This window comes from Bubalus kerabau, chromosome 22 (assembly GCF_029407905.1).
Source record: "Bubalus kerabau isolate K-KA32 ecotype Philippines breed swamp buffalo chromosome 22, PCC_UOA_SB_1v2, whole genome shotgun sequence".
In the NCBI taxonomy this organism is placed as follows: Eukaryota; Metazoa; Chordata; class Mammalia; order Artiodactyla; family Bovidae; genus Bubalus; species Bubalus kerabau.
The window spans coordinates 3,703,403-3,729,292 of NC_073645.1; the positions used below are offsets into that span (position 1 = coordinate 3,703,403).

Consider the following 25,890-nt stretch of genomic DNA (forward strand, 5'->3'; position numbering starts at 1 on the left):
AGTCGGACATGACTGAGTGATTGAATAACAAGGGAAGCTTAGGCACCTGCATTGCTATTTCTCAGGCTTTCTCTCTCCATAGTGTTTTACTTTATGAGCATTTCTATCCTTGAAGTTACATAAAAACCCCTTAACTTTGAATATAAAATGAGGTATGCCACTGTGGATGTGCTTGCCTTTGATTGTGGAGAATTACCTTGGATAGGCAAGTTTTGTAGTGGTTAAGGACACAGCACTAGTTTCAAAATCTCCAATTGCAATTTATTAGTTGTATGAACTTTTGATCCAGTTGATTAAACTCTCTAAGCCTCTATTTCTCATCTGTAGAATGAGGATAATATTAATACTGTAGCTACCTAGTAGAATTATTGTGATAATTGAATCAGATAATGTGTGTTAAACATCTAGCACAGGTTATAGCACATCATGAACACAAAATGAATTGCAAACCACTTCCCCTCCCTCTTATCCATCATTATTATCATCATGAACATCATCTCTGGGCGATACAAGATGATGGGATGCAAAGAGGGCTTAAGGGAGCACAGTATGGGGAGAAAGAGAGAGCCTATCAGTTCAGTTCAGTTCAGTCGCTCAGTTGTGTCTGACTCTTTGTGACCCCATGGTCTACAGCATGCCAGGCCTCCCTGTCCATTGGCAACTCGTGGAGTTAACTCAAACTCATGTCCATTGAGTTGGTGATGCCATCCAACCGTCTCATCCTCTGTCATCCCCTTCTCCTGCCTTCAATCTTTCCCAGGATCAGGGTCTTTTCAAATGAATCAGTTCTTCACGTCAGGTGGCCAAAGTATTGGAGTTTCAGCTTCAGTATCAGTCTTTCCAATGGATATTCAGGACTGATTTCCTTTAGGATGGACTGGTTGGATCTCTTTGCAGTCCAAGGGACTCTCAAGAGCCTTCTCCAACACCACAGTTCAAAAGCATAAATTCTTCAGTGCTCAGCTTTGTTGATAGTCCAACTCTCACATCCATGCATGACTACTGGAAAAATCATAGCTTTGACTAGATGGATCTTTGTTGGCCAAGTAATGTCTCTGCTTTTTAATATGCTGTCTAGGTTGATCATAACTTTTCTTCCAAAGAGCAGGTGTCTTTTAATTTCATGGCTGCAGTCACCATCTGTAGTGATTTTGGAGACCCCAAAAATAAAGTCTCTCACTCTTTCCACTGTTTTGCCACCTATTTCCCATGAAGTTATGGGACCAGATGCCATGATCTTAGTTTTCTGAATGTTGAGTTTTAAGTCAACTTTTTCACTCTCCTCTTTCACTTTCATCAAGAGGCTCTTTAGTTCTTCTTCACTTTCTGCCATAAGGGTGGTACATCTTCATATCTGAGGTTATTGATATTTTTCCCAGCAATCTTGATTCCAGCTTGTGCTTCATCCAGCCCAGCATTTCTCATGATGTACTCTGCTTATAAGTTAAATAAGCAGAGTGACAATATACAGCCTTGATGTACTCCTTTTCCAATTTGGAACCAGTCTGTTGTTCCATGTCCAGTTCTAACTGTTGCTTCCTGACCTGCATACAGATATCTCAAGAGGCAGGTCAGGTGGTCTGGTATTCCCATCTCTTTAAGAATTTTCCAAAGTTTGTTATAAAGATAGCAAATTATGTTGCTGCCTATAATAAATAATAGTAGTTACCATTTATTGAGTACTTTTAGTTATATATAATAGAAATGACATATATTATTCCCATTTAATTCTTGTAACATATTTCTTCATGGTGGAAACAAAGCTCAGAGAAGTTAAACACATTACTCAAGGACACACAGCAAGAAATGATTTAATGTGCATGTGTTTTCTGCTTTGCAACATTTATTTTCTTTCACCTGACTTGAATGTTTATGTTCTTTTTATCTCTATATGCCATTTTATTGTATTTTTATTTTTTGCCACAGGGAAAAAGGAAGCAGAAGAGCAAATGAGGAAGAGAAAGGAGGTGGAGGAGAAGAGAAGAGGTAAAAAGGGAATGAGTAGGTAAAATTAGAAGATGACAAAATGAATAGATAGAAGCAGGCTGGTAGAAAGAAGGTTCATTTGTGAGGTTTCTTCAGTTTTCATATATCTTGGCTGTGAATCCCTGGTCAGTGTATTCTCAGTCATTGGCCAAATTTTAATGACACAACTAGGACTAGGAAGTGCTAGAGTTAAACTGGCATCACCGTCCCTTCCTCTTCCCTGCCCTGTGGACTGTGTGACTGCCCATTTGGGTTCTGCAGAATGATTAGAAGTGAGGTGATGAAATAATCTGACTGCTCACAAGCTTCTATTAACAATGGAGCAGGATCGCAAAAGGAAGGAATTCAACACAGTGGGTACCATAGAGGATGAGGTGAGGGGATGTAGACCAACAATACCATCAAAATCCAGTGAAAATGAATGACTCTAAAGGATTTTCAGGGAGAAGGGACAAGTCCAGGGTACTACTTTGGAAGGATTTTATTTAAACATACCAGGAGAGTCGACTATGTTCCTACTACCATGCTGAGCGCTTTCCATATCAATTGTTGCACATTTTCAAAGACCACTGCCTCAAAGCAGGGAGTCTTATGCTGAAGGCAACAGAAATAAGTGCAGATGTCTAAGATGAAAGTTTCCCCCATCTTTTCTTCATATCCCTGTGAGTTATCTCCTTGGACTCTTGAGGATTTTGAGGATCCCTTTGGCATGGTGGGAAGCTCCTGCCCTTAGAAAAATCCCAGAAGCCAGGGATAGTACAATTCTATTGTTAGTTTATACATGTGGACCAAAAGAAAGTGAGTGTCCACAGCTGGGGGACCTTGAACACTGTTACATTTTACTTATTGCCTGTATTTACGAATTAGTTATTGATCAGCCTTTGTATTTCCATGCAGGAATCCTTCCTTGTAGCTCTTATGACTTGTATGCTTTTTAAAATTCCAGACCTTGAAGGAATTAAAGCTTAACAATCAACATAATTACTAATTTGAGATTTCACTGAAGTCAAGTTAAAAGCAAGAACAGGAAAGCTGCCATGTGAAGTTGAAGGTTGAGTTTGACATTTCTGGGAATCGGTACAGGAGCACATAGGAGGGAAGTGGTCATGATATAATCATTCAGTCTTAGAGCTGTTGACATGACTTGTTCTTGTGGCCTTGTCTACTTTTCACAGTGAGTCATTTTTATAAAATAGGAATTAATATTAATAAGTTTACATGCATTATATACTATATGCAACTTATATGAGTAGCATTCCAAAAAATAAGTTTTGTAGACAAAAGAGTTCTTAAATTGGGAGTTTTGACACATGATTTCTAGCAATGCTGCTAACTTTGCTAGAAGATCTGAATTTTAGGCATTAGAATATACCTAAAAATGCTTGTTGGTGTTTTCCAGTATCTAAAATTGTAACTACTTTAACAGAGAAATACAGAAAAGATGTGACTATTTATATGGAATACTATTATATAATCACAAATTATATAAGACCAGTATAAGTAAAAGCAGTATCTATTTTAATGTCACACCCAAAATTAAGCATGAATGAAAATGAACTTATCAGAAGCAACATATATGCTGACACCCAATATAAAAATGTTTTTTGATGAACCCTTAATATCAACGTGAAATGAGCAACAATTTTTCTTTGTAATATTTGTTACAAAACAAAGATCAATAGTATTGATAGGGCAGTTAATGACTCTTATGCTTAAAGAATAATATGCCTAAAATATCAATTGTTTGTGTACCAGGTTCAGAGAGTTTCCAGGTAGAACATACCCACATACCCAACAGAGTGAGACACCCCAACTCTGGAGGCAGAAGCTCCCACAGTTGGTACCTTCTCAGATTTTTGGGGGCCAGAGTGTGGCACTCCGCCCGTGGCAAAGGTCATGAGGAAGGAGGCTCAACATAAGCAAAGGTGGGATCGAGCCTCAGGAGTCCCCCTGGAAATCCTCGAGCATCTACCCCCATAACCAGAGCCTGCCTGCTTTACTACTTTGTGCTCTCACCTACACCTCTGACTTTACGGGGGAGCTGTCCCCCACCACCTCTTTCGGAGAAGGAGTTAACTTAGACCTCCGGTTAATAAAAACTCCTGGGCGTGACAAGAGTGTTTTAACCTACAAACTCCTCTGAAGGTTCTCTAGCCTGCCTGACAGGCTTGTCCGGCCACATATGATTGCTCACAACCTCCCAACCATGAGAGGCATGAGATGCTTTAAACCTTCTAAAAACAGGTTCCTTAGAAAAGTTAGAAAACTATTAGTATAAGTATAATGGGCTGATTAGAAATTGTATTGGTGAAGGGTTTTTCATTTGTTGAGCCAAATGTTTGTTGCTAAGTCTCCATATCCTCTGCCTTTACACACATTAATGAATATATAGAAGAAATAAGTATTAACCTTTGATATTAATCACTTTAGACCTTAGGCTAAGTAAATTCTTTCCTTAACTAAAACCCACTACACCCTCACCCTATAGGAATGTAACTTTATTTGGGTGGCATCTGTTTTAAGAATAATCACCCCTGGAGAAATAAGTGTCCTGGTTGACTGACCGCTGTCACAAGGAGAGGGTCATAAATTGTCAGCAGGCCCCCTGGCCAGAAGATGATGTAACACCCCTAAGACCTCTATATACATTTGTATGAAGCACCTGACTTTGATAAATGTCAGGACTGCTGACCCCGCATGACTTTTGCATAACATCTCAGTGTATAAAAGTAGACCATGGAAAATAAAGAATTGGGATCAGTTTCTCAAAATACTGGTCTCCGCATGTCACTCTCTCTCTCACTCTGGCTGAGTCTCCATCTGGAGCGTGGAACCCACCAAGCTTACTAATTTTGCTTGGGCTTCTAAGATCCGACTGGGGAGGCCTCAGTGTCTCCTCTCCTTCAGGAGAACAGAAGGACGCCTGTGGCCTACGTAAGTGGTGCAAACTTCTTGTCTTGAAGTTTTATTGGTCTCCCGCATAAACCAAGCTACACAGCCTCTTTTCTCCACTGAATTTTCCTACTGAGCTATCCTCATTCTATTACTCTTTACATCTTTAATTAATATCTAATTGAAGCTATTGTATCCTGATCCTCGCTGACGCCGTCCCCGCTTTGAACTCCCTGGATCAGCCGAGGCTGGACTCCGGCAGGTGGCGCCTGACCCTGTGTATCTCTTCATCTGGCTGTTCATCTGTATTCTTTATCATCTTCTTTATTGTAAATCCTTACAACAAACTTGTAAGCATAAGTAAGTGTTTCCTTGAGTTCTGTAGGCTGTTCTGGCAAATAATTGAATCCAAGGAGGAGGAGGTCTTGGGAACCTTGGATTTGTAGCCAAGTGGGGAAGAAATTATAGGTAACCTAGGGGCCTACTACTTGAGATTGGCATCTGAAGTGGGTGGTAGTCTCGACTGAGCTCTTAACTATGGGGTTTATGTTATCTCCAGGTAGAGAGCATCAGAATTGAGTTAAATTGTAGGACATTCAGTAGATTTCTTAGAGAATTGCATTGCTGTTGTCAGAAGTGTTGTGAGTATGGTGGTAATGTGAAGAGTAAAGGAGAAACACAGGAAGGGAACTGAGTTTTTCATTACACAGCTCCTCCCCGGGATAATCCTTCTTTAATCCCACAACACAAGCTCCAGAAACCAAGAGCACATTATCTCATCAGAGTCGTGTTCAGAGGCTCACATATTTTGTGCCTTCTTCAGTATTCCTGTGTCTTCTCATGACCCCTGTTTCAAAGCTATCCATTCTTGCACCCACTCGAGAGATGGGCAATCTGCTTACCCCTTGCCTGGCTGTTCATTCCTGGTGAAATGAGTTCTTTTCTCTTCAACCTCTTATTTAAAGAGATTTAAAGAAGTCCACTAGGACTTCCCTGGTGGTCAAGTTGTAAAGAATCTGCCTGCCAATGCACGAACATGAGTTTGATCCTTGGTCTGGGAAGATTCCACATACTGGGGAACAACTAAGCCCATCAGTTCAGTTCAGTCACTTAGTTGTGTCTGACTCTTTGCGACCCCATAAACCGCAGCACACCAGGCCTCCTTGTCCATCACCAACATATGGAGTCCACCCAAACCCACGTCCATTGAGTCAGTGATGCCATCCAACAATCTCATCCTCTGTCGTCCCCTTCTCCTCCTGCCCTCAATCTTTCCCAGCACCAGGGTCTTTTCCAATGAGTCAGCTCTTTGCATCAGGTGGCCAAAGTATCGAAGTTTCAGCTTCAACATCATTCCTTCCAAAGAAATCCCAGGGCTGATCTCCTTCAGAATGCACTGCTTGGATCTCATTGCAGTCCAAGGGACTCTCAAGAGTCTTCTCCAACACCACAGTTCAAAAGCATCAATTATTTGGTGCTCATCCTTCTTCACAGTCCAACTCTCACATCCATACATGACCACAGGAAAAACCATAGCCTTGACTAGACGGACCTTTGTTGGCAAAGTAATGTCTCTGCTTTTGAATATGCTATCTAGGTTGGTCATAACTTTCCTTCCAAGGAGTAAGCGTCTTTTAATTTCATGGCTGCAGTCACCACCTGCAGTGATTTTGGAGCCCAAAAAAATAAAGTCTGACAGTGTTTACACTATTTCCCCATCTATTTGCCATGAAGTAATGGGACCAGATACCATGATCTTCATTTTCTGAATGTTGAGCTTTAAGCCAACTTTTTCACTATCCACTTTCACTTTCATCAACAGGCTTTTCAGTTCCTCTTCAATTTCTGCCATATGGGTGGTGTCATCTGCATATCTGAGGTTATTGATATTTCTGCTGCCAATCTTAATTCCAGCTTGTGTTTCTTCCAGTCCAGCGTTTCTCATGATGTACTCTGCATATAAATTAAATAAGCAGGGTGACAATATACAGCCTTGATGTACTCCTTTTCCTATTTGGAACCAGTCTGTTGTTCCATGTCCAGTTCTAACTGCTGCTTCCTGACCTGCATACAGATTTCTCAAGAGGCAGGTCAGGTGGCCTGGTATTCCCATCTCTTTCAGGATTTTCCACAGTTTATTGTGATCCACACAGTCAAAGGCTTTGACATAGTCAATAAAGCAGATGTAGATGTTTTTCTGGAACTCTCTTGCTTTTTCCATGATCCAGTGGATGTTGGCAATTTGATCTCTGGTTCCTCTGCCTTTTCTAAAACCAGCTTGAACATCAGGAAGTTCACAGTTCACGTATTGCTGAAGCCTGGCTTGGAGAATTTTGAGCATTACTTTACCAGCATGTGAGATGAGTGCAATTGTACAGTAGTTTGAGCATTCTTTGGCATTGCCTTTCTTTGGGATGGGAATGAAAACGGACCTTTTCCAGTCCTGTGGCCACTGCTGAGTTTTCCAAATTTGCTGGCATATTGAGTGCAGCACTTTCACAACATCATCTTTCAGGATTTGAAATAGCTCAACTGGAATTCCGTCACCTCCACCAGCTTTGTTCGTAGTGATGCTTTCTAAGGCCCACTTGACTTCACATTCCAGGATGTCTGGCTCTAGATGAGTGATCACACCATCGTGATTATCTGGGTCATGAAGCTCTTTTTTGTACAGTTCTTCTGTGTATTCTTGCCACCTCTTCTTAATATCTTCTGCTTCTGTTAGGTCCATACCATTTCTGTTCTTTATCGAGCCCATCTTTGTATGAAATGTTCCCTTGGTTTCTCTAATTTTCTTGAAGAGATCTCTAGTCTTTCCCATTCTGTTGTTTTCATCTATTTCTTTGCATTGATCTCTGAGGAAGGCTTTCTTATCTCTTCTTGCTATTCTTTGGAACTCTGCATTCAGATGGGTATATCTTTCCTTTTCTCCTTTGCTTTTCACTTCACTTCTTTTCTCAGCTATTTGTAAGGCCTCCCCAGACAGCCATTTTGCTTTTTTCATTTATTTTCCATGGGGATGGTCTTTATCCCTGTCTCCTGTACAATGTCATGAACCTCAGTCCATAGTTCATCAGGCACTCTATCTATAAGATCTAGTCCCTTAAATCTATTTCTCACTTCTACTGTATAATCATAAGGGATTTGATTTAGGTCATACCTGAATGGTCTAGTGGTTTTCCCTACTTTCTTCAATTTAAGTCTGAATTTGGTAATAAGGATTTCGTGATCTGAGCCACAGTCAGCTCCTGGTCTTGTTTTTGTTGACTGTATAGAGCTTCTCCATCTTTGGCTGCAAAGAATATAATCAATCTGATTTCAGTGTTGACCATCTGGTGATGTCCATGTAGAGTCTTCTCTTGTGTTGTTGGAAGAGGGTGTTGGCTATGACCAGTGCATTTTCTTGGCAAAACTCTATTAGTCTTTGCCCTGCTTCATTCCATATTCCAAGGCCAAATTTGCCTGTTACTCCAGGTGTTTCTTGACTTCCTACTTTTGCATTCCAGTCCCCTATAATGAAAAGGACATCTTTTGGGGGTGTTAATTCTCAAAGGTCTTGTAGATCTTCACAGAACCGTTCAACTTCAGCTTCTTCAGCGTTACTTGTTGGGGCATAGACTTGGATTACTGTGATATTGAATGGTTTGCCTTGGAAACGAACAGAGATCATTCTGTTGTTTTTGAGATGGCATCCAAGTACTGCATTTCAGACTCTTTTGTTGACCATGATGGTTACTCCATTTCTTCTGAGGGATTCCTGCCTGCAGTAGTAGATATAATGGTCATCTGAGTTAAATTCACCCATTCCAGTCCATTTTAATTAGCTGATTCCTAGAATGTCGACATTCACTCTTGCCATCTCTTGTTTGACCACTTCCAATTTGCCTTGATTCATGGACCTAACATTTCATGTTCCTATGCAATATGGCTCTTTACAGCATTGGATCTTGCTTCTATCAGCGGTCACATCCACAACTGGGTATTGTTTTTGCTTTGGCTCCATCCCTTCATTCTTTCTGGAGTTATTTCTCCACTGATCTCCAGTAGCATATTGGGCACCTACCGACCTGGGGAGTTCCTCTTTCAGTATCCTATCATTTTGTCTTTTCATACTGTTCATGGGGTTCTCAAGGCAAGACTACTGAAGTGGTTTGCCATTCCCTTCTCCATTGGACCACATTCTGTCAGATCTCTCCACCATGACCCTCCCGTCCTGGGTTGCCCCGCGGGCATGGCTTAGTTTCATTGAGTTAGACAAGGCTGTGGTCCTAGTGTGATTAGATTGACTAGTTTTCTGTGAGTATGGTTTCAGTATGCCTGCCCTCTGATGCCCTCTTGCAACACCTACCATCTTACTTGGGTTTCTCTTATCTTGGGCGTGGAGTATCTCTTCACAGCTGCTCCGGCAAAGTGCAGCCGCTGCTCCTTACCTCGGACGCGGGGTATCTCCTCACTGCCACCCTTCCTGACCTTTAACGTGGGATAGCTCCTCTAGGCCCTCCTGCGTCTGTGCAGCCACGGCTCCTTGGACGTGGGGTTGCTCCTTCCAGCCGCCGCCCCTGGCCTCAAGCATGGGGGCAAGGGGTAGCTCCTCCCGGCCGCCACTCCTGACCTCGGACTTGGGTAGCTCCTCTCAGTGGTTCCTGCTCCATCGCAGCCTGGCCTTCTCGGCCACTGCCCCTGACTTCAGACGTGGGGTAGCTCACCGGACTACTAGTTGAGAAGCTCAAGGTGCATGGGAATATGAAACTGGCCAAATAAGGAATAAAATTTCTGTTAGGGACACATTTTCTAGAGCCATTTCTGTCTTGCAGAACATTGCATTTCCTTGTATCCACTGAATATACCTACATACATATACTCTTATAAAATCAGTTTGCATCTCACTCTTTGTCATTGTTAGGGAGACTTCCAGAAGTAGTTCAGCTTCTTAAGTGCTTGACACACATGATTATTCTCTCATTTTAATTGCAACCATAGCCAGTGTCATCAATGAATTGTGTCTGTGGGAGTCTGGCTAACTATTGTGGAAAACCACCACCCAGCACATAAACAGTAATTAGTGACCAAAGTCACCACTTATGTCTCCCCTGAGGTGTTGTTCTTGTTTCTGCTAAAACTGTTATAATTATTTGTATTATGTGGTTCTGTTTAATTTACTATTTTTAGAAAGTATCTGGTTATTTATCACCTCTTCTATCAGGATGGAAGCTTCATGAAGATGGGAGCATGTTGCTTTTTTCCGTGCTGTATTCCCCGCACTTAGCCTAGTGCCAGAGCATGGCAGGCACTCATATTTTCAGTAAACAAACAGGTAAAACATTGGCTCTGGAGCTATTTTTCTTGTTCCTTCTACAAATCAAGAAAATCAGTTGCAGAAGTAAAATTGCTGAACCAATCATTTCCACTTATTCCAGTTAAGATAATTACATTGGAGGCATCTTTGTTTACTCCTCTGTAAAACTGCTTCTTTTGTCTCTGAGAAGTATTTTCTCTCATTGTACCCCTAAGAAGCCAAACTTTATCAACCTTCCCTTATTTCATTTAATTTTGTGAAACTTCCATGTTTAATTCATGCTGATGTTTTGTAGGCTCCTATCAGCCAAGAGTTAAAATTTACAATCTTGGAATAAAACATCCCGTAAAGAATATTATGAAAGTCTAGCAGTGACCATGATGTTCATATACCGTGAAAGCAATTTCAAACCTTATTCCCCATGCAGGTTTTCCAGTGTTATCTACACATTTGGATGAGATGTAAAAATAGGATTACTCCTTCCCCTTTCCTCTCCTCTTCAATTCTATGAATTTTTTCAATCAGAAATGAATCTCATTATAATGGAGACCCATGCATCAGAGTACTTAACGGCCTGCCCATCACTGACTGAATCTCTCACATTTCTAAGACGGTGAATTGTGATGCTGTAAACCAAATATCATGTGGGATATTCTATGCAGTGTTCAGGATGTCTGCTCTCTTATCCTTGTGATTTTCTTGAATAAACACTTAGTTTATACATGTATCACATTTTATTTCAACCTCTTGCCAGTAGTACTAGAGGAGCAAATTGTACCATAGAGGTTCTCTTGAAGTCATCAATTGCTTTAATCAGGTTACACTTTTGCTAATTGCTTTAACCTCAATACATTTTCAAAGAAGATTATGAACAGCTTGCTAGTTATTCCCCTAAGAATTATTTGTACCTCTTCTAATTAATAGCAAGGAAAGTGGCTCAATGAGGTTGTGACTATTGATGAAGTGCAAACATCTCAAGGGGTAAACCAGTGCTTCTGAATTGAGATGCCATTCATTAGTGAGTTAGACATTATAAACAGTTTTATAGTTCTATGAACCTTGGGATGAAATCAGCAGTTTCACCTACTATCTGATGATGTTTGATGGAGTGTTGAATATAAAAGATCAATACCTAATAGGTGGCACCCTGACAGTTATTTGGATGAGTTATTTGGGTATATATTGCAGTTATATATCCTTCCTGCAAATGACATTTATTAAATGCCAGTTAAAGCTACCTAACTGTGAATCTAGGTCAGAGCTTTAAAAATTGGCATGGAATTGGAAACTACTAATGAATCTGTAAATATCTCTTTTGAAATCTGCATTTAACCTATTTTTTAGGATAGTTACTCTCTTGGGTCTCCTTATAAAGTTGATCCTGTCTAAGTTCTGGAAATGGATAAATGGTAGTGGTTGCACAGTATTGTGAATATACTTAATGTCATGGAATTGTACACTTAAAATGGTTAAGATAGTATCAATAGATTTTACCAAACACACACATACAAAAGGACAACAGCCACAAAAAATAATAGAGAAGATTCACAAAGCTAAAACCAGTAGACCTTTGGTAATGCCAATTAAGAAAAAGGAGAAAAGATACAAAAAGAAAAAAATAACAGAATTAAAAAGGAAAAGTAATTGTAGATACAAGAGAGATTTTAAAAACAATAATAACCTTGTTTGGATTCTGGTTTGAACAAGCCACCTATTAAAAGGTATTTTTGAAACAAGTGGTGGTAACTGAAGACTAAGTGGTATTGAAAACTATTAGTAAATTGTTGTGAATTCTGTATAATGGGGTATTTATGTAGTAGTTATATATATATATTTTAAAAGGTCTCCTTTTTAATAATAAAAGCTAAGACTTAAGGAGAAATTTTTTATGATGTCTGGGATATGCTTAAAATTAACCCAGAAAAAAAAAAAGTGATGTGAAGTATTACTATGTGGAAAGGTAGCGTCAGAGTGTTGGAAACTGTGAAAACTGGTGATAGATACATGAAGTTATATTTTCTGCTTTTGTATTAATTTGAAACTTTCTAAAATAAAATTTAAATAAAATAATAAGAAAAATTAGGAAGAACTAAATGCATATTTCTGTGCTTTTGGGGCTCCTTCCCACACTTCCCTGAAGACAAAGACCAAGGGAGACAGAGAAATTTCATTCATATTCAGAATATTAACATTCAATTTCATGCTTAAAATAATTGTGTCTTTGGGTGAAACTCCTTGGGCAAAACTTTCAAAGTGCATTTAAGGGAATATATATTTAGTTTTCACCAAACGTTTTCATTTCTATGATAATTCCCTGGCTCTGAGCATCAGTTGGAGATGGAAAAGCTACTTGAGAGAAAGGGGCTGTTGAAAATCAGTTGGTAAATTTCAACAAACAGTTCTTTTGTGGAAAAGAGAAAGAGCAGGACGATACTCTTGACTCTCTAAAATGTTTGAAATGCCTTGGCTGGTGGCATAATCTTAACCATGACTGGGAAAATAAATCAGCTTTATTCTAATTCTTCCCACACCATTTCTAAGTAGAAACATGTTTAGTGCTTGCCTCTGAAGGAGGTAATACTGTTTTCACTGCTCCATGTGGTAGACTGAATAATGCCCCCCGAAGATATCTGGGTTCTAATTTTTGAAACATGTAGCAAAAGGAACTTTGTAGATATGTTTAAGGATTCTGAAGCAGATTATGAACCCCAAAAGTCCACAAGTGTTTTTATAAGAGGAAGGCAGAGGGAGATTTTATGATAGAGGAGATAGTGATGTGAAAAGAGAGCTGAGATTTGACACTGTGGCAGAAGGTGATGTGAAGATGGAAGCAGAGAGATGTGAAAATACTACTTGGCTGTCTTTAAAGATGGATAAAGGGATGATGAACCAAGGAATACAGCTCTAGAAGCTGAAAGAGGAAAGGAAACATATTCTTCTGTAGAGCCTCTGGAGGGAGTGAGGCCTGCTAAACTTCTGAGACTGACTTTGGACTTCTGGCCTCCAGAACGTTAAGAGAATGAATTGGGTTCTTTTAAGCCACCATATTTGTAATGATTTCTTAGGGCAGGGTTAGGAATCTAATACATTACCCTGCTGCTGCTGCTGCTAAGTCGCTTCAGTCGTGTCCGACTCTGTGTGACCCCATAGATGGAAGCCCACCAGGCTCCCCCGTCCCTGGGATTCTCCAGGCAAGAACACTGGAGTGTGTTGCCATTTCCTCCTCCAATGCATGAAAGTGAAAAGTGAAAGTGAAGTCTCTCAGTCGTGTCTGACTCTTAGCAACCCCATGGAATGCAGCCTACCAGGTTCCTCCGTCCATGGGATTTTCCAGGCAACAGTACTGGAGTGGGTTGCCATTGCCTCCCTAACTGGTTCCAAATAGGAAAAGGAGTACATCAAGGCTGTATATTGTCACCCTGCTTATTTAACATATATGGAGAGTATATCATGAGAAACGCTGGGCTGGAAGAAGCACAAGCTGGAATCAAGTTTGTCAGGAGAAATATCAATAACCTCAGATATGCAGATGACACCACCCTTGTGGCAGAAAGCAAAGAGGAACTAAAAAGTCTCTTGATGAAAGTGAAAGAGGAGAGCGAAAAAGTTGGCTTAAAGCTCAGCATTCAGAAAATGAAGATCATGGTATCTGATCCCATCACTTCATGGGAAATAGATGGATAAACAGTGGAAATAGTGTCAGACTTTATTTTTTTGGCTCCAAAATCACTGCAGATGGTGACTGCAGCCATGAAATTAAAAGACGCTTACTCCTTGGAAGGAAAGTTATGACCAACCTAGATAGCATATTCAAAAGCAGAGACATTACTTTGCCAACAAAGGTCCACCTAGTCGAGGGTATGATTTTTCCAGTGGTCATGTATATGGATTGTGAGAGTTGGACTGTGAAGAAAGCTGAGTGCCGAAGAATTGATACTTTTGAACTGTGGTGTTGGAGAAGACTCTTGAGAGTCCCTTGGACTGCAAGGAGATCCAACCAGTCCATTCTAAAGGAGATCAGTCCTGGGTGTTCATTGGAAGGATTGATGCTAAAGCTGAAACTCCAGTACTTTGGCCACCTCATGCGAAGAGTTGACTCATTTGAAAAGACCCTGATGCTGGGAGGGATTGGGGGCAGGAGGAGAAGGGGACGACAGAGGATGAGATGGTTGGATGACATCACTGACTCTATGGACATGAGTTTGAGTAAACTGCAGGAGTTGGTGATGGACAGGGAGGCCTGGCGTGCTGCAATTCATGGGGTAGCAAAGAGTTGGACATGACTGAGCAATTGAACTGACTGAACTCTTCCTCTTATGAGAATGATTGGGGAAGTGAACTGGAGGGCCTGGCATGTGAGGTGTATATCAAAAGTACATGAAGGTAAATATCCTGGTCTGGTTGGTTATTTGTGGAAGCAGATTGTGCAACTTAATGAAAAGTGTGTTATGGTGCTTCCCACCTTAGTCACAGAGGCTGTTTACAGGTTCCATTTTGTTATCCTGCCTGATTCTTTGTTCTCCAAATCCCCTGGTTTTGCAAGTGGAATTTAGGGGTTAGAGGTATGGATGAGGACTTCATTGTAAAGTGGTAGAGCAACATTAGAATAGGGATGTGGTATCCTGAAGTGTGCCCACCTACCAATAAATAACTTTGGGGAAGATTTTTAACTTTTTGTGACCTGTAAAATGGGTTAAAATTACATACCTTGCCTATTTCATAGTGTCTTTGAGGGCTCAGATGAAATGGAAATGTCTTTTCAAAGGTAAAAGAAAAGCTCTTTCTGCTAAAGTCATTAAGTAATGCTGAATGAAGCAGGCATGTGTTGGTGAGCTGTGGTGGCCCAGAGCAGGGTGTTGGAGACAAAGTGGGCTGAAAAGATTGTCTACATGGGAGGACAGTGGTGGTAGCTCAGAATGGGGTATTTGAATTGGTAGAGGAGTATGACTGTACCAATGTAGAAGTGGTAAAAGTGGTATTGAGAGACTGGTTACATTTAAGGGAGTTGATTGATATATTAAGAGTACTGTAACTCTAATTTCTTTAAGATATAAATATTTCAATTGTCCCAGAAAGTTTCCTCCTGCTCCTTCTTAGTCATTTCCTATCTCTACCCATCAGAGACAACCAGGGTTCTGATGTTTTCCACTATAAATTAGTTTTGCTTGTTAGAATTTTATAAAAAATTCATAGATATTTAAAAAATATAAGTTATGAGCTTTCTTTTAGGTTTGTCTGGTGACTGCTAACCTACATTCTGTCTCTATGGTCTTGCCTAATCTGAGCAGTTCATGCAAATGGAATCATATAATATGTGCTCTGTTGTGTCTAGCTTCTTTCACTTAGCATTTTTTTAAAGGTTCGATCATGTGGTAGCATGTGGGTGTGTGTCACTTCAGTGTAAATCACTTCAGTCATGTCTGACTCTTTGTGATGCTATGGACTGTAGCCTGCCAGGCTCCTCTGTCCATAGGATTCTCTAGGCAAGAAGACTGGAATAGGTTGCTATGTCCTTCTCCAGGGCATCTTCCTGATCCAGAGATCGAACCCACATCTCTTACATCTTCTGCATTGGCAGGCAGGTTTTTACCACTAGTGCCACTTGGGAAGCCCATTGTAGCATATATTTGTATAGTAGTTAATTCCTTTTCATAAACAATGTTCCATTGCATATACCATATTTTTAAAAAAATATTCATTCACAGTCAATGGCTATTTTGAATTGTTCCACATTTTGGCTACTATAAATGCTTTTATTATGAACATTTGTATACAAGTTTTTGTGTGAACTTATGTTTTTATTTCTCTTGGATGCCTAGGATTGGAATTGCTAGGCATTATATAGTAGGATTATATAGTAACTGTATGTTTAAGTTTTTGAGGAAATACATTTTTCATATTGGCTACAGCATTTTACATTCCTTCCAGGAATTTTCTTTTAGTGATTGTTCTATAGTTTGCAATATATATTTCCGGCTAGTCCAAGTCCACTTTTTTGGAGGCTGCACTGTGAGGCTTATGGGATTTTATTTCCTGATTAGAGATCGAACCCAGGATCCCTGTACTGGGGAAATGGGGTCTTAGCCACTGGACCACCAGGGAAGTGTTTATTCCACAGTTGTGTGCTGTGTGCTTGTGAGGTGCTTATATTGCCTTCTTCATTCATAGGTTTCTAGATCAGGAGATCTTGGATGCACATCTTTTACATGTGATTCAAACGTGATATTGTGTTTGCTAAAACTCTCTGGAGTCCTAGGATGGTAGATGAACATGTATTTCAGATGGGAGTAACATGAATAATTTTTGTCTAATGGTGGACTTGCAGTAGATTGTACAGTGACTCAAGTCCTTCACTCGTCCCTAAATTTATGCTCTTTGTCATGTAAATTTGCAGTACCCTTCTGCTATGACTCTGGGCTTTGTCATGTGACTTCCTATGACAATAAATGTGGTTGAAATGCCAGTGTATTACTTCTGAGTTTGGCCCTTTAAAAGTTTTGCTTAGTGAACTTTCACACTTTTATTTCTGCCATTACCATGAAAAGATCACACCCAGGGTGTGGGCCATGCCCATGCCCTGGCCCCAGGAAAAGGATGAAGTCACATGGTGCAGAGTCAACCTAGAAACATGTGAATGAGCTGGTCAGACCACATGAATGAGTAAGAAATCCAGCAAAGATCGGCTATGTTTAGCTTGGATGAGCAGAACCCCTCAGAAGTATGAAAAATACATGTTCCTTGTATATCATTGAGACTTTGTAGTTGATTGACATACAGCAATTTTGTAGCAGTAACTGGCCAATAAAAGCAATTTGCTGAGAGATTATAGCAGTGTTTTTGCAATTTCTGAGAAACAAACCAATTGTAATTCTCCAGGCATCTAATAAAAGTACACACACTCACACACACACACACGTATGTATACACACACACACACACACATATATATATATATATATGTATGGGCTTCCTAGGTGGCTCTGGTAAAGAATCTGCCTGTCAAGCAGGAGGCAAGAATTTGATCCCTGGGTAAGAAAGATCCCCTGGAGAAGGAAATGGCAACCCACTCCAGTATGTGTGCCTGGAAAATCCCACAGACAGAGGAGCCTGGTGGGCTACAGTCTATGGGGTTGCAAAGAATTGGATATGACTTAGTGACTAAACAACAACAACAATATATATAAAATTACATAAATGTATATGTCTATATCTAATATATCATCTAGTCTAACTCATTGTGAAGACAATAAAACTGAATACAGTGACCTGTAAAGACTAGTAAGGGACAGACAAATTACTGATGCACTTGGAAGTATGTTTGGGCAGTGGTTTGGATTTGAGGATAGCAGCTTCCCCCCTGGTTATCCAGGCTATGGATGCAGTGTAGATTTGTAGTGTTTTTTTTTTTTTCCTTACTGAATTTTGCTCTTTTATTATTTTCACAGGCACTGGATAGTGTTTTCTGTCTTAGCTGTTCACAACCTATTATCTGGGGTGTTGTCTACTTACTAGGTAAGATCAGAAATGATGCTGTACTCAGTTTGCTCATGGTATGAGTTGCTCTGCCTGGGCCTACCTCACCAGCCCAGTAAGATAAGATGTCATGAGAACTATTGTGCTTCTGCATGGGTCCATTGTCCTGGACTCCTTTTTCCATCTTTGTACAAAATCAGGTTAAGGGTATTCATTGTAGTTTTCTAGGTCTTTTATAAGGGTGACTTTCAAACCCTCTGAGTAGAGGGAAATGACCGAGCCATGTATAAAACAAGAGTCACAAATATTGACAAGATAAGTAGATTTTCTTCTCCAAACAAATCCTGTTTTATTTTATATCTAGAATAATATTCAGTTCAGTTCAGTCACTCAGTCGTGTCCGACTCTTTGCAACCCCATGAATCACAGCACGCCAGGCCTCCCTGTCCATCACCAACTCCTGGAGTTCACCCAAACTCATGTGCATTGAATCGGTGATGCCATCCAGCCATCTCATCTTCTGTTGTCCCCTTCTCCTCCTGCTTAAGGAATCATTATGTTTTACCCATACTGGTGTTTCAGCCATTAGGTGGTGATTTTTTTTTCCTTGGATAATTTATAAATCAGAATAGTGGGGACCACATTCCTGGTTCACTCACAGTTAAACTCCATGGACATGACTTCAGGATTATTACTTTGGTGGCCAATTGACCTGCCCTCCCTCTTTTTAAGCCAAGATGATGTGCAGTACTGACATTACATGAAAACATTTACTTTCTTATTTGGGCTGAGAAACAGGCTAATTTTTTTTTTCATGAATAGAATAATTACAGAGTAGCAAACATGCAAAAATTCGTGTGATATTAGACAGAATAAGATGTAAGACTGAAGAACTGCTCATGTTTTTGTTTCCTCCATTTCCCATGGCTAGTGGGAAAAAACCCTCCTAAACCAGAGGCATTATCATCTTGTATTGAATATTTTTCATGTCTAGGTGTTAGCAGAGGAGGGAATTTTCATCATACAGCAATGGCCATGGTCTCAGTTGCTGAAACAGACTGTCCAAAGGCTTCCAGAAGCATCACTCTTCCATGGTACTGTTATAATCCAATTTAATTTAGTTCAACAGGCATTTCTTGTTTACTGTTTCAGTCTAATACTTGGTTAGTATAGGATGAGCAATAGTAGCCATAATATAATATAATAGGGATAATGTTTAATGGTGTTATGTAGGAAGTATCTTTTTTTCACACATAGGGTATTAGTTTTCAGTTGGAATCCAATTAGAACATGTCTGCTCACTAAAGTAATGACATGCCAAAGAATACAAAGAGAGTGGTGTTGAGTTCGAAGAACTACAACTTCAGAGAGACAAACGCAGGCTATTCCTATACAAGCAAGTAAAGTAAGCAGGTCACATTTACAGGTAACAATAAGAAAGAAGAAAAAAATATTTCTAAAGATTTTAAAGAGAACTTTACATATTTTTAGGTTCAAAAACTAAGAATTATATACAAGAAGAGCTACTGGGAAACTGAAAGAAGAAAATGGCCTCCCAAATCCAATATCATTGGGAAAGACTTGGGAAACACAGAGAGTGATAAACAGAATAATGAGAACGTGGGGGCCAAAAATGCTGAGACTGGACCTGAGCAGATACACAGGTCACATAGATCATTACTGGATCCATATGAGGGGCACTTTGAAATTGATGTTGTCATTGTCATCATCATCACGTTGACTTATTCAGTACTTACTGTGACTCAGGCTCTGTGTTAAGTGATTTATGTGTTTGCTTGTTTTCCAAAGAAATCTATGAGATAGATCCTCTTATGTTGATTTTATAGATGAGGATCTGGAAAGGTTGACTACTTTGCCAATGATTACATAACTGGTATGTAATGGAGCCATTACTCAATTAAATTGTTCTGCTTTAAGAGCTTAATCATCACAGTATGTGGACTTACCCATTAAACACTATATACATGATTTCCATTTCAGCATTTGGACTTATCTTTCCTCCAAAATCTTTTGGCTTCTTCTGTTTCAGAGTTAAATATGCCATCTAGATATATTTATGTATAGTTACCCATAATTAATGCACACTTTATACCCATTGCCATAAAAATTATGTTAACCAGAATTAATTTAAATAGCCTTTTTATAGAATGATCTGTTTTATAAGTCTTAGTTCTTTTTGGACATATTGCTATTATAGCCTTTATTGCAATAATTTGAAGACTTTTTCCATTTACAAAAGAAAACTTCGAAAACAAGCAGGTAAAATCAACCACAGAGGCATCTCTTCTGTTGTAGTAGTAGAAAATGTCTTTTAAGATTAAAATATGTTGAAAACTTCTAGCACTTTCTACTTACAGTTTCTTTTTTATTTGGTTTGAATCATCATTAGAGTATTCTGGGTTCTCTGGAAAGAACTGCCTTGTATTAAACCATCTTGAGAGCAGGGTTCTTCAGAAATGACAGCCTGTGTAGAATGCTGTTGCTAGCCTTTTTATCATCATTTTCTTTTAGAGATTTGTTTCTTCCTTTGAATAAAAAAAGTGAATCCTTTCTGTTTGTTCTGTCGGCACACCTGTATTTTGAGTACAGGTTTGAATATGTCATTTAAATATGATTTTTATTAGAGTGATTATGTACGGGTCTTCATGTTGGAACTGGCAGTGACTGTCTGATAATCTAGGTCTTTTGACTATTCCCCTCCCTGCTTTCTCTCTTTCTCTCTTTTTTAATATCTTGCATATTTTGCCCAAAAAGCATCAGAAAATGTTCTCTTTGCAGCATATTTTCTGTTTTGAATCCTGCCTTCCACTGAAGGTTGAGGAGCAAGATGATCCACTTTCTTTGCGTTTTGTAAAAATGATGACATTGCCTTTTTCTTAAAAAAAAAAAAAAAAAGCTTTGTTCAACTTTTCTCATCTAGAATTCATCTTGTAGAAACATCTAGGTATCACTGCTTTCCCCCTTAGGTAACATTCAGAGTAGTCTTCATTATTTTGAGAGATAAGGAAGAGAGTAAAAAGGGATATGTATATCTGTAGAATTTGAGATCATTATGAACAATTTTTACCTCTGGGTGAAGATAATTGTAGCTTTCCCAAAAGCAAGAATTAAGTTTGTCCCATTTAACACCAATGAATCTATAATATTTTATACTGCTTTACATGCCTATATATATTATATACATGAATTTTACTTTTAGAGTACAATTTTGATAATTTGTTTTTAGCATCCTCTCTTTTCCCAGAGTTGTCTTTCTCTCTCCCATCCAAGGGCCATTTGATAGCAGTAGGAGTATATTTGAGGAAAACCTAATTGTGCTGCATTAGCCAAAATCACCAGAGAAGGCAATGTCACCCTACTCCAGTACTCTTGCCTGGAAAATCCCATAGACAGAGGAGTCTGGTAGGCTGCAGTCCATGGGGTTGCTAAGAGTTGGACACAACTGAGTGACTTTAGTATCAGTTTTCACTTTCATGCATTGGAGAAAGAAATGGCAACCTGCTCCAGTGTTCTTGCCTGGAGAATCCCAGGGATGGTGGAGCCTGATGGGCTGCCGTCTGTGGGGTCGCACAGAGTTGGATAAGACTGAAGCGACTTAGCAGCATCAGCAGCAGCCAAATCACTTGACTTTGAGAATTTGACAAAACTCAAGAGACATTTGTCAAAAGGATACAGAAACTTCACTGAGACAAAGTTCTTATAGATATTTCATACAAATTGTGACTTGGGACAGTTATGCCATTAGACACCAGGGCAGCTACTCTGCCTATCTCTCCCTCTCATTTTTTCTTGGGCCACATGCTCTCAAGTGCTTATTTCTTTATGTTGCTCTAATCTCTTTCTAGCTGAGCTTCCTGGTGCCTTGGATGGTAAAGAATCTGCCTGCAATGCAGGAGACCCAGGTTCAATCCCTGGGTCAGGAAGATTCCCTGGAGAAGGGAATGGCAACCCACTCCAGTATTCTTGCCTGGAAAATCCCATGGACAGAGGAGCCTGGTAGACTGCATAGTCCATGGGGGTCACAAAGAGTTGGAAATGACTGAGCAACTAACACTTTCATTTTCACTTTAAATCTCTTTCTGCAGATTGGTATCATCTATTCACACATCTGTCTCCACCAAAATAGTGAGCTAAGTCAGAGTCACATATCCGTTTAGTTCAACTGCAGTCAACCCACTGAGTATAGTTGTATACCTTAGTTTAAATTCTTGAGGAAGTATTTTTATTGGTTGCTGGCTGGACAATGAATTGCCTGGTCTTAGATCTTATGTCTAGTATTGATCCAATCAATCACAGTGATCCTACAATGGGTAACATGTGTAATTTAGAGTGCTTCAGGGTTGAGAATAGGGTATGCACATTTACAGACTATAATAGGAACTGTGAGCTAGTTGGCTCAGGTGTTAAGTGGCTTGCGAAAAATTATTAATATTTTTTATAGATCAAGTCACCCTTGTTTAATATATGAATAAAGTCAGCAGTGGGTACTAAGAAAATACCTCATCATGTCTTTAATCTACTTTGACTTACTGGCATTTTAGGCCCTTTCAGTTTTATTAAAAGAATTATCAAGACCCCAATTGCTTTCTCTCAATTGTATTCTTGGCTTTCTTTCTGCCTGGCTCCTGGCCCTAACCTTTTCTCTCATTTAGATAACACCACAATCTCTGGCTGGAAGGTAGATCTGTGGGGTTGTGTGGATCCTTGGCATCTCCCAGAACTGTCATTGACTCTTTCCTCTTCTAGTGCCTTAAAAAGCTTATCTTGCTTTAACTCAGGTTTTTAGACCCAAACTCTAGTACTAGATTATTTGGTGAGTTTTTGGACCTCCTTGGAGGTGTTGTTTGAATGTTTAGGCTACTTATGTGACTCCAATTTCTTTCTAAGAAAAGTAGATTTACTAACAGTGCAGTTTTTAAATAACTTTTTTTTGTTTTGGTTATGTCTCAAAAATAGAAGATGTACTATTTTCTAAAACATGGATGACAACTAAATTAACACTAATTCAGGAAGCAAATAGGATTATTATGGTGAGAAATCTAGGTCAGGAAAAGTCATCCTGTTGGAAGTGCATCCTAACCAAGAGGACCACTTTCAGGCTAAAGATATTAGTTAACTGCACTCATAAATTCCTTACCTTCAGATGTCCGACATTTTATCTTGGTGCAGAGAAATCACTCTCTTCAAAATTATACTGCAGGCTTCTTGATAAATTCACTATTGGTCTTTCTACCCTAGGATAATTTAATGATAAATCTGAGTCTTTTGATGGCAGTATCAAAGCACATATGCTGTTCCCTCCTGCATGAGATCTGTACGCTGACACAGGATATTGTGTCATGTCCTAATGCAATATACTGAGTGGTGTCTTGGTTTGTACGGCAGGCTGAATGCATCACTTTATTAGCCTTTACAGTCAGGGATATGAGCATATTTGCTTATGGAAGTTTCAGTGTTCAGTCATTCTGCACAAAATGATTTAAACTGGAGTCAGAGGGCAGAATTTGGGGACTGGTATGAGCAATGTTGAAGCATCCTCTACATTCCTCAAGTTGTCTTTTTCTACTTTTGCTCAGGGAACTTGCTAGAACATGGTAGGCCAGGTATGAGGATAAACACATAGTTAAATTGGTGAGCCATTTGGCTTCTTGGGAGCTCCATTTTCTCAGTAAAATTAAAATGTTGGGTGGGGTTGTCAGTTCCTGGTTCAGGCAGTGGGTTCGTTGCTTGAGTGTGTTGTGTTGTGCTGTGTGTTGGTTGCAAAATATGTCATAGATTGTTTGTTACAGATTACAACGAAAATAGTGAGGTTTGGGAAATACTTTTTTAAAGACGTGAATTCAAGGCTGTTCCTATAAGATTGTCCTCTCATTTGCTTGTATTAAAGTGTGCTTTCATGAGTAAAAAACTACAGAGGTGGATTGATTTCACAGGGCTGCTGTAACAAAATATCACACACTGGGTGACTTAAAAGAATAGAAATTTATTCTCTCACAGTTCTAGAGGCCAATAGTCCAAAATCAAGGTATTGGCAGGGTCATGGTCCCTCCAGAGCCTCTAAGCTATAGTCTGGTGAATCATGAATCTTAAATAACATCAGAAACAGCAACAGCCAGTGGGGAATTGTCCAGGCACTTGAGAAAAATTAGCCAATGTGTTTACTTTTATGGAAACACAGATAGATTATCTCTTGGAAAATCAGTAAAATATTCAAGGTAGTTGAGGATATTATTTCCTCTGGCTTCTGGATTGTTTTTTAGGAGTCTTTCATTTGGCTTTTGCGTCCCAGCTCTCACAGAGCTGTTTAGATGGCCTTACTGAAATGATCCCAGGGAACTGGTATCTAGCCCATCCTAAAATTTCCCAGAGAGGGCTTTTTTTTTTTTTTTTTTTCATTAAGATGCATGCCAGTATTAAACGCTCCCATTCTCAATAATTTTTATTCTGAACTTAATATATAATATGGGAGGCTAAATGAGTTTGTTTCCATTTGCGCTTAGAAGAGATGGTAAACTACATTCCAAACTCCTTAAGAAATTTGGAAGAATTACCTTATTTTATTTACAGTGCTCAATAAAATTCAGTGTGGACTTCTTGGCAAAGGTAGCTGTGGGGCCTGTCAAAATTGTGGGCTGATAACCAGGTGAACCCAGGCCCAAGCAGTGCTGCACCAGGGAGCAGAGCCTGCAGTCTGGTAGAAGACCAGACAGGGTCCATCAGCCAGTGGAAACCAAAGGACCTCCTGGCCAGTAGGAATTGTGGCTCCAAAGTTGTGACAAGTCTTCTCTTTCTCGGACACTTTCCCAAGACTTGTTGGTGTGACTGCTTCTTAAAGGAGCCCACCTGCTGATGGTTGAGTTTTCAGTGGACTTGACCCAGAAGAAAAGTGCAGCTTTAGCTCCTTGCTGGCCACTGTCCCTCTGCTTTGATGACAGCACCCCTGGTGCCCTCCTGGTTTGTTTCTGGCTGCCCTCTGCCACTCGTAGATCACCAGCAGCCTATATATCAACAACGGTGTGACTGCTAGCAACAAGCTCTTGCTGTACAGCAACCAGATCACAGCGGTCATCAACACTGAGGTGTAGGCAGAGAACACCTTATACAAGGACATCCAGTAGGTGCAGGTGTTTGTGGCCTATGCATCCATCTCAAGGCTCTGTGACTTTCTGGGCCCCATCTCTGAGCACACCCATGATCCAGAGATGAAGCAGAGCTGCCCCCTGCTGCTCTGAGTCACTGTTTCTACTCCAGTGCTCTGCAGCCTCTGGAAATACCAGCCCCTGCCCCACTGGATTCCCTGGCTTGGAGTAAGCCATGCCGGCTGTCATCCTGCCCAACAATGGATTTTGGGAGTAGTTTGTCCACTACGAATTCCAGCTGTTTGGCAAGAATGCTGTGTACAGGGTCAGCTCCCAGTTGGACATGATCCCCGGTGTCTATGAGAAGTAGGTCAGTTTTATGGCAGGCAAACAGTGAGCCATCCTGGCGAGCCCCTACCCCAGGGATCAGAGGTGTGGATCTGCTGTTGATCCTATACCAAGATCTGAACTTGAACATTCTACTTTAGTTGATACAGAAAATCAGATGATGGTTCTTATAAGGCCAAGGCAAAAGGGAGGGTGACTGCAGTTTTTAACCTTATAATTCGTATATTTGAAGAATAAAAGTACTCACTAAATGTGAGGTAGTGAAAATAAGTTTTCTATCCTTTTAGTACCAGGGCATGACCACTAGGGCCAGGTCAGAGAGGAGGAGAGACAGGTGGTGCCCAGTCAGATGGACCTGCCAGCAGTGCTCAGAGCAAGTGGCAGGCCTGGAATCCCACAGCCTTCCCCCAGGCCCACTTCTCAGCAGCAAGTCAGCCAGAATCCCACTTCATTCTTTGGAACCCAAAGCCAGGGCCTCAGGAGTCATGGCTTCTGCACCTCTCACAGTGTCAATTTAGTAGATAAGTGGTCATCAAGTGATACTCTGGGAGCCCTGGGAGACTCAGGCCACCCTTGCCCCCACCTTCAACCACAGAGCTCAACTCTGGCTTTATAGATTGGACTTAAGTGTAAGATAGTTTTTGAAGAAAGCATTTCTTTATATTAAATTTAAAAATAATTTTTGAGTGCTGTTGCAGACCACAAGGTCTCAAGCTGCCTTTGGTGACTTCTCAACAGCTTTGATGGAAGGTAGGCATTAGTCCCTTTCTCTAGGACACTTGATGAGAGAGCAAG

At 40.1% G+C, this 25,890-nt stretch overlaps 1 pseudogene; it reads left to right on the plus strand.

The window, feature by feature from the left end:
* The first annotated feature begins 16,859 nt into the window (after nt 1–16,859).
* LOC129637080 (dual specificity protein phosphatase 18-like) lies at nt 16,860–25,117 on the plus strand (annotated as a pseudogene).
* The last annotated feature ends 773 nt before the right edge of the window (nt 25,118–25,890 follow it).